This window comes from Benincasa hispida, chromosome 11 (genome assembly GCF_009727055.1).
Source record: "Benincasa hispida cultivar B227 chromosome 11, ASM972705v1, whole genome shotgun sequence".
Lineage (NCBI taxonomy): Eukaryota > Viridiplantae > Streptophyta > Magnoliopsida > Cucurbitales > Cucurbitaceae > Benincasa > Benincasa hispida.
The window spans coordinates 78953541-78961149 of NC_052359.1; positions in this window are offsets into that span (position 1 = coordinate 78953541).

Consider the following 7609-nt stretch of genomic DNA (forward strand, 5'->3'; position numbering starts at 1 on the left):
AGAGTGAGTAGGGCGGAAAAGAAGGAAAGGCCAATTACCCAAGTTTGTTCAAGAATAGTGGCGTTGAGTTCTCTGACCCTTTGCCTTAGATTAGGCACCAGATTATTTCTTATTTGCTCGATGGGGGTCAAGGGTTATAAGGGAGTATTAGACTTATCAGGGAGTTTCGGTAGAAGTGTCGCCTTGACGTGGCGGAAGTATCAGTTTCGAGCCTTGATACTCCCCTAACGCCAATAGTGGAGTTTTTTCTATTTTGGACTTGCGTCCCCCCGCGTTGGAAATCGAATGAAGAATGGATAAGGGAAGGCTCGTGGAGGAGAGATGACGTGAGGGGGTGGGGATGCTATATTTCTGGGAGCGGAACATCCAGGCGTGCTGGCGAGTATGGCGCAATACACACGAATTATACTCGCCCTATAGGATAATGAAAGAATCGTTCACGTGGAAGATTAACCTCTTTGCGACTATAATCTGAACAAGGAAGACACTTCGCCAAATTATAAAGATATAGGTTCTATTGACTGTTCATACACAATTATATTATCGAACAATCATGAGGGTCTATCTACAATCAATTAAATCTAACTACGAATGGGCCTTCTAACGGGGATTAGTCCTATTCACAGGTAAGTATAACAATATCAACTTCATAAATTAAGAATAAGTGGTCAACGTAAATTGCCCACTAACTATTTGTTCCAATGTATTTCCCTTTACGGTTATTATGTAATCATCACAATTTTTCAGAGGTCCTCAATTTACGCAATGAAACAATCACGAGTCAGTGTCTCTTATGAACCTAAACTATCCAGTATCTCATCATGCTATCATTCTACATAACATTATCACATTCTAGGGTTAAATAAACTTTGTAGAAATACAAGTTTTTATACCGTTTTTATTAGATTTGCGGAAAGAATGGAGGGTAATCGGTGATCATCCTTTGTGTTGGCAGATCGTGCAACCTAAGTTAAAATAATGCGTTGTTAGAATAATTCCACGCTATTGAGAAGAATGTATTACACGTATCGCTCAATAGCACGTTTACACGCTATTCCCATTGTGGTATTGTGCACAAAACTGGTATACATTGGTTCCAATGTCTTTCGACTCAGTTTGGCAGAATAGCAGTGTGTCACCTGCATTATGTGACATATCGTGGATTGCAAGACCAAGCAGAGAGAGCATAAAGAACATTGCCATTGTATCACCTTTTCGCGCACGTCTGCACGAGAGATTTGATTTAACAAACTAGGTATTCAAACAATGTATCGTATTTTCCCGCACTTGCGCACATGCGGATCGGGTATTAAGATGCATAACATAAGGTGTTACAAAGCTATTCGTCAATCGGACTTCTTCGAAAGGATTACACTTGTACCCAGATCGCTATTTCACTGTTGTACATTCGTCTGAACTCCAATATCATTGAAATAATGAGACGGCAGCGTGCGACGGCACAGTTTCTCTGTACGTTAAGCCTATGGCTATGGACCAAAATCAGGTGCAACTTATTTTCCACGAGCAGGAACTCATTCAGGATGTTTTTCGCCAGTATATTGAGGGGTACCAAAATTGTCATAAGAACTAGCTTCCATCGTAAAATTAAAACGTATAGAGGAGTGTGGTGCTTTTTAAGAGACCATATTAGAGCAAGAGGATCGTATACCAAGCGCGAGAAGCAATAGACGAAAGACCAAGTACGCGGGAACAAATGAGCTAATTGTTACTCTTGGACACACAAAAGGCGATTCATATATACTCATCTCACCCTGAAGATAGAAGCCTCTTATTGCATGAATGAATGTCACTTCTTAACGTGTAGTCACACAATAAGCAAGCCACGAGAAGACGGAGAGTCTATCTATTATCTACCATTTCACTCGCCTATCCCACACAGAGGCCGGCTAAAGTCATCCAAATATCGCAGGCTACCGCGAATATGCGGGGATCATTGACAACGACCATTGTAACACGACCTTGTGTCTCCCGTCCATTGTGTTTTATCTATGTTTCTGAGTGATAATGCTACTTACTTTTTAACTCAGTTTCATAATTACAATTCACACTTCCAATTTACTTCTTATCACAATATAATCGCGTTCTGTGATTTCCTTAGAAGTATATGGTTAAGAATAAGATCATTTGATCCCCCGGAAAATTACGAAATGCCAAATATGCCAATACTGAATTATTCTTCACCATAAACATTCATGCTATCATTTCGTTCACCATGCTTCTAGAGATATGCCCATCATGGGGTAAAGGGGAAAAGGTATAAGAAGCGTAGTAATATGTCTTATACTTTGTTGAATAACCGCTCATGAGATTTAGAATTTCTTTATCTCTTGCAGTCTTAGTCTTATATATCTATAGCTCAATGTTCATAGTTTGCTACCTGTGATGTATGTCTCTATAACTTTGATTCAAAATGTGATAGTGGTTTATAAACCTTACTACTGGCTCTAACGAAAAGAGTCACAGATTGGAATTGATATGCGTTGAACTACACATGCAGTTAGAAGTAATTTATCATCTCATGAGGAATGAAATCAACCTTTAGTCGTTGGCAACCACGTTACCATGTTGTTTCTTCAACATTGTTTTGAATTAATTGTGCGAACAGTCTATTGAAAGCTTAAATATTTATATTTAATTATTGGAATGCAGCCGCACTCATGAAACGCCGTGTAAGCCGACATATATTTCGGCCATAGGAAAAGCGGAACCTTAGTTGCAATCCTCAACACAAGATTGGCGAATCATTGGTCTGATCGTTCTAACTTTACCAATCCCTGCCAATGCACTTCATGCCTATTAAGTAAATCCAAGCCTAATTTTTAGTGTCATCACGGAGCGAGTGTATTGTCTAGTTCACAGTGTTACGTATTGAAATCATCCAGCCTAAGTGCGCATATTCATTAACAGGGTTTTGTACGGATTTTGACTTTGCACATCTTACTGATCGATTAGCCAGCAACTGCCCAATTGTATACTGTGAATTTTGGTTGTAATCCTTTCTATATTTGTATCGTCTAATTCATGGATTCTTCGTCTGCAGGGTATTTCATTCATTAAAATGTTTTGTTACACCACTATGAGCAAATAACTCTGATTTTAGTGCACCGCAAATTTTAACAATTAATCAACCCTGCATTTCTAATTGTCAAGCTTCACTAATGCTACTTTTGATTTATAATTCAGAACTTGTTTAATGCTCTATTTATTACTACGAGCCAACCCTTTGATAAAAATGAGTTATTTACGTCATGAGATGGCTATTGGTTCATTTTTTACTGTTGTTTATCATCGATAAGAAAGAAGGAGCTCATTAATTTAAGGCCATTTTATTGTGTTTTTAGGTTACACCTATATCAATCCGAATGTACATATATTATATATGTTGTCTTACGGGTAAACCGAATATACCATATCATTCAGTAATTTTCGGTATTATATACAGCGCGAGACAATTCTCTCGTGTGTCAGAACCTTTCGATATAGATAACACTCTGAGGCCAACTGTGTGAATTAGAAGATTATACGCTTGTGATTTTCCAGCGTACATAGAAAATCTTAGTGAAGCAACACCAGCGAAAAATAGCATGAGAACATGAAATGAAATATATGGGTTACATAGAATACAATAGCTACGAAACATTGTAAGAGCACATCACCGTGAGCATTTACATCATTTATGAGAATCGTAGTTATCACCACTACTTATGAGTGCTCTAAAAAATGAAAGGCTTTATGTTTCAACAACGTCATCAATACTTGCATTCGGCAAGAAGTAACATGTAATAAAACCGAATATTTAAGTTCATATAAAACTGAGCAATACCATTCAGTGTTTGGCCGTGAGCAGTTACAGTAGCTGAAGCCTAATTCACTTACACTCGAAGGAATTCTTTTAATTTCACCAAGGATATAAGACACAAATCCCGTTACAGTTCAAGATGATTATGCTATCCAACACTAAAATAGGATATTTCTCTGTATATTTGGAGTGCACTACATAAACAACAAGGATAAACGGAGTATGCATAAACGAAGAAATATGACTTTATGTCTTAAATTTCTTATGGATAAGGGACTAGTAGACTAGCAATAATATCATACAAATGTAAAGTGAACAAAAAAATACGAGACGATTCTACCGAAAGACATAATATTCTTTGGTGACTCAAGGTCAAAACGAAACTTTAGATCAAACAGGAACACTCGTCAGCTGAAATTCGAGACTCCACAAAAACTCTCCTTTTAGCAGCCATTTTAAAAAATCCTCAGGAAAGTGGTTAGTGACGAGGGATCTAAATATCATTCAATGATAATACGGAAAATTTATACCAGTCTTCTTTTTATAGTAGTACCCAATAATACATTCAAAAAGGTATAGGGTAAGGACATGTACCTAAGATGACACCACATACAAATGATACATCAGAGATGACTTATCGCAGAAAAAACTCTCACCTTAGCCACAACGAGATCGAATCCTGCGAGCGAAGAATAACACCCGTTGACGTCAATCTAAAGTACTCCAAATCTTGATCTAATTTCAAATAATAAACAGTATTCAGGTACCAAAAGACACAAAGATGATATCACCAAAATTGTAGAAAGTGTTGTGCACAACAGTTGAGTATGTTCCTAAATTCATAACCGAGTGCTCGTACTGAACAGACGAAGACTACTGTATCATTTACCCAAATTTTGTATAGAATAAAACCACGAATGATATCGTTGTGGCTCTTTTCGAAGGATGCTAGTGTGTTCAATGCCTTCTTTATAGGAAAATACGTGTCAAAAAATGTCGTTGAAGATTCAATACTATTACTACTTACACACCAACAAGAGGAAGAGAGTATAAACATAATCGTTCTAACCTGAGAGAAAGTCTATAAATGAGCCGGTAAAAATTGTCACCTCTCAAATTATATTTTTCTTGAGGATATCCTACTGCATAGTTCAAATTATGGAACGAATTATTAGATTTAATGAAAAAAGGTTTAGGGTAGTGACATGAAAAATACTACGTTCTTGATACGTCTCAAAGGGTGTTGATTTCTCAAGATTTCGGACAATATTGGGTTCAGTGTCTGCAGCTGAAGTAAAAAGCTACACTTGTCATACGTGTCGTCTTGCGAGTGCTACAAGCATATAGCGAATATAATGGTGAAGAAACCATGATAGTTTTGATGATGGAAAGGTCTTTATTCAATTTGGGGAGATGAGAGATCGGCATAATTAATTATTGTATCGAGTTGAATTCTCAAATAGCTTTGAGAGAATGTATTGAAGTTGATGGTAGAAATGAAACATGTATATTGGGTTGGCACTACAAGCATGGGAGGAGGGTTTCTGGTCGATAAAGTGAAGAGAGAAAGGGAATTTAGTCTAAGTTTTAATATATTTTCATTTTATGTATACGGATTTACTTCAAGGAACTTTAATTGGGATGCACCAAGTAGCCATTATAGAAAAAAAATATGAGCCTGCTTAAGATCTGTTGTATTGTAAGAAGTTAATGGGATACGAACTAGAATTATCACCGTTAAAATAATTCTATATGTCTCGAACAACTACCAAATTTGAGCCGATCCAACGGTTCAAACTCTAAGAAATCGACAATTTTGTGGAAGCTGTTGCGAAACCGAGTTGCTTTTTCCCCATTTTTTTTTTTTTTTTTTTTTGCCTCTTTATCACATTGTGATCCTTGTTGTTGGTTGTCGGCCACCTATTGATTATTGGACTAAAAGAATGGTTTAATTTTAAGTATTTTGAAGGTTCTAAATCGTCATCCATTGAGTTTTAAAATCTGCTAAAAGGAGATTTTGGAGTCGAAATCCTGCGAGTGTCTGTTGATCAAGTTTCGTTTGGGTAAGTTATTTGGTGATCGTTTTTTTTTTAAATTTGTATGTTTGGGTCCTGGTTCCAAAGACAAAAATTTAGTATTATGTCTGTGTTAGGGGACTCAATTCAGGATTTATTTGGTTGGAGATCATTTGCTTGGATTAATATCTGAATTTGACTTCGAGGTAAGTAATCTTACTACTGGAACTGCTCACGGGCCAAACACTGAATGTATGCTAGTTTAATGCTAAATTTCGTTGATCATGTATTGCCAACAAGTTATGAGGTTGATGACGTATGCACTTTGTGATAATAATAATATGTGATACTACGTTCCAAAATGATGTATGCGGTGATGCTTTGATGCTTTCGTAGTATGCGTTCGTGTAGTGTTCGCGTGTCACAAGTTTTCTTACGCTGGAACCAAGTATAATTCTAACACAAGTTTCTCAGAGTGATCTGAGGTCGAACACGAGGATTGTGGTGATTAATGCAATACTGATGTGATATATGTGACCGTGAAACAAAATAATAATGAATTGGTTTGGAAAGATAAAATGCGATGAAAAGTAAAATGCGGTAAAAAGTAAAGTGCGATAATAAAGTAAAGTGTGATGATAAATAAAGTGTGATAATAAAATGCAGTGATAAGTAAATTGCGGTGATAAAATAGAATGCGGTAACAGATAAATGAATAAACAATTAAGTATACAATTTGAGGGCTGGCTATGAAGATGTGCAAAAGTATCTGATGAATGCGGTGACAAGTCTTGTGAAATGTGTCAAAAAGAGAATGGGTTGAGGGAAAGGACATCGCAAGTTCGCCAATCTTGTTGAGGATGCAACTAAGGTTCCGCTTTCCCTTGGCTTACACCTTTCAATGATCGGCTGCATTCCTATATGTCTATAGTGAAACAGGGATGAACGTGGTGAACGCAAGGTTGTTTCCATCTCTGGAAATACTTCTCGCTTTAGTTAACGCATTCTTCCAACTTTCTTTCGAGAGGCGGAATAACATCTTCACTTCTGCTTCCGGGTTCTTTGTCCTCGCTTTCTCCCTAGATCTTCTGGCTAAGTTGTCTCTTCAGGCCAACCCTCCTCTCTTTAATTGATGAAGCTATTTATAGACATGGTACTTTCGCATCATGGTCCTGCTCTGAAAAGTTGATTTTTCTTGCAAATGCTAGTGGAAACGTCCCCCTGCTCCACATTTATTGTCAGAATCGTACAAAAGAAAAGCTGTACAATTTCAGAGCCTTTGCGAATGTGTCACTTTTACATCTACGATCGATTTGCCGCATGCGGGTAATTGTTGGATCTTTTTCAATTGTCGCATTCGGGTGATAATGCATTTTTCTTCTTTGCCCTCAAGCCGGTTGTCAATGCGGGGACCTGTTCCTGCCAAAACAAAGACTATGGACATTCCATTTTGCCATTTACCAATGGGATAGCGAGTGTTGCTTACGACTTTACCATTTCGCGTTTCTAAGCCAATTTTATATCGGTCGAACACAACTTTTCCCTTTCTTTTTTTCCGCATAATCTAATAAAACGGTTTATTAAATAAACTTGTATTTCTACAAGTTATTCAACTAGCATGAGGATGAAATGATATGGTAGAATGATAGCATGATGAACTGTAGTTAGTATATACGGATGTATGTTCTGCTTGGGATCTAAAGATGTATTTCTTATACATAGATATGAATGCTAGCCATGAGTTATATTAAGTCATGAGGTATGTTATTGGGAG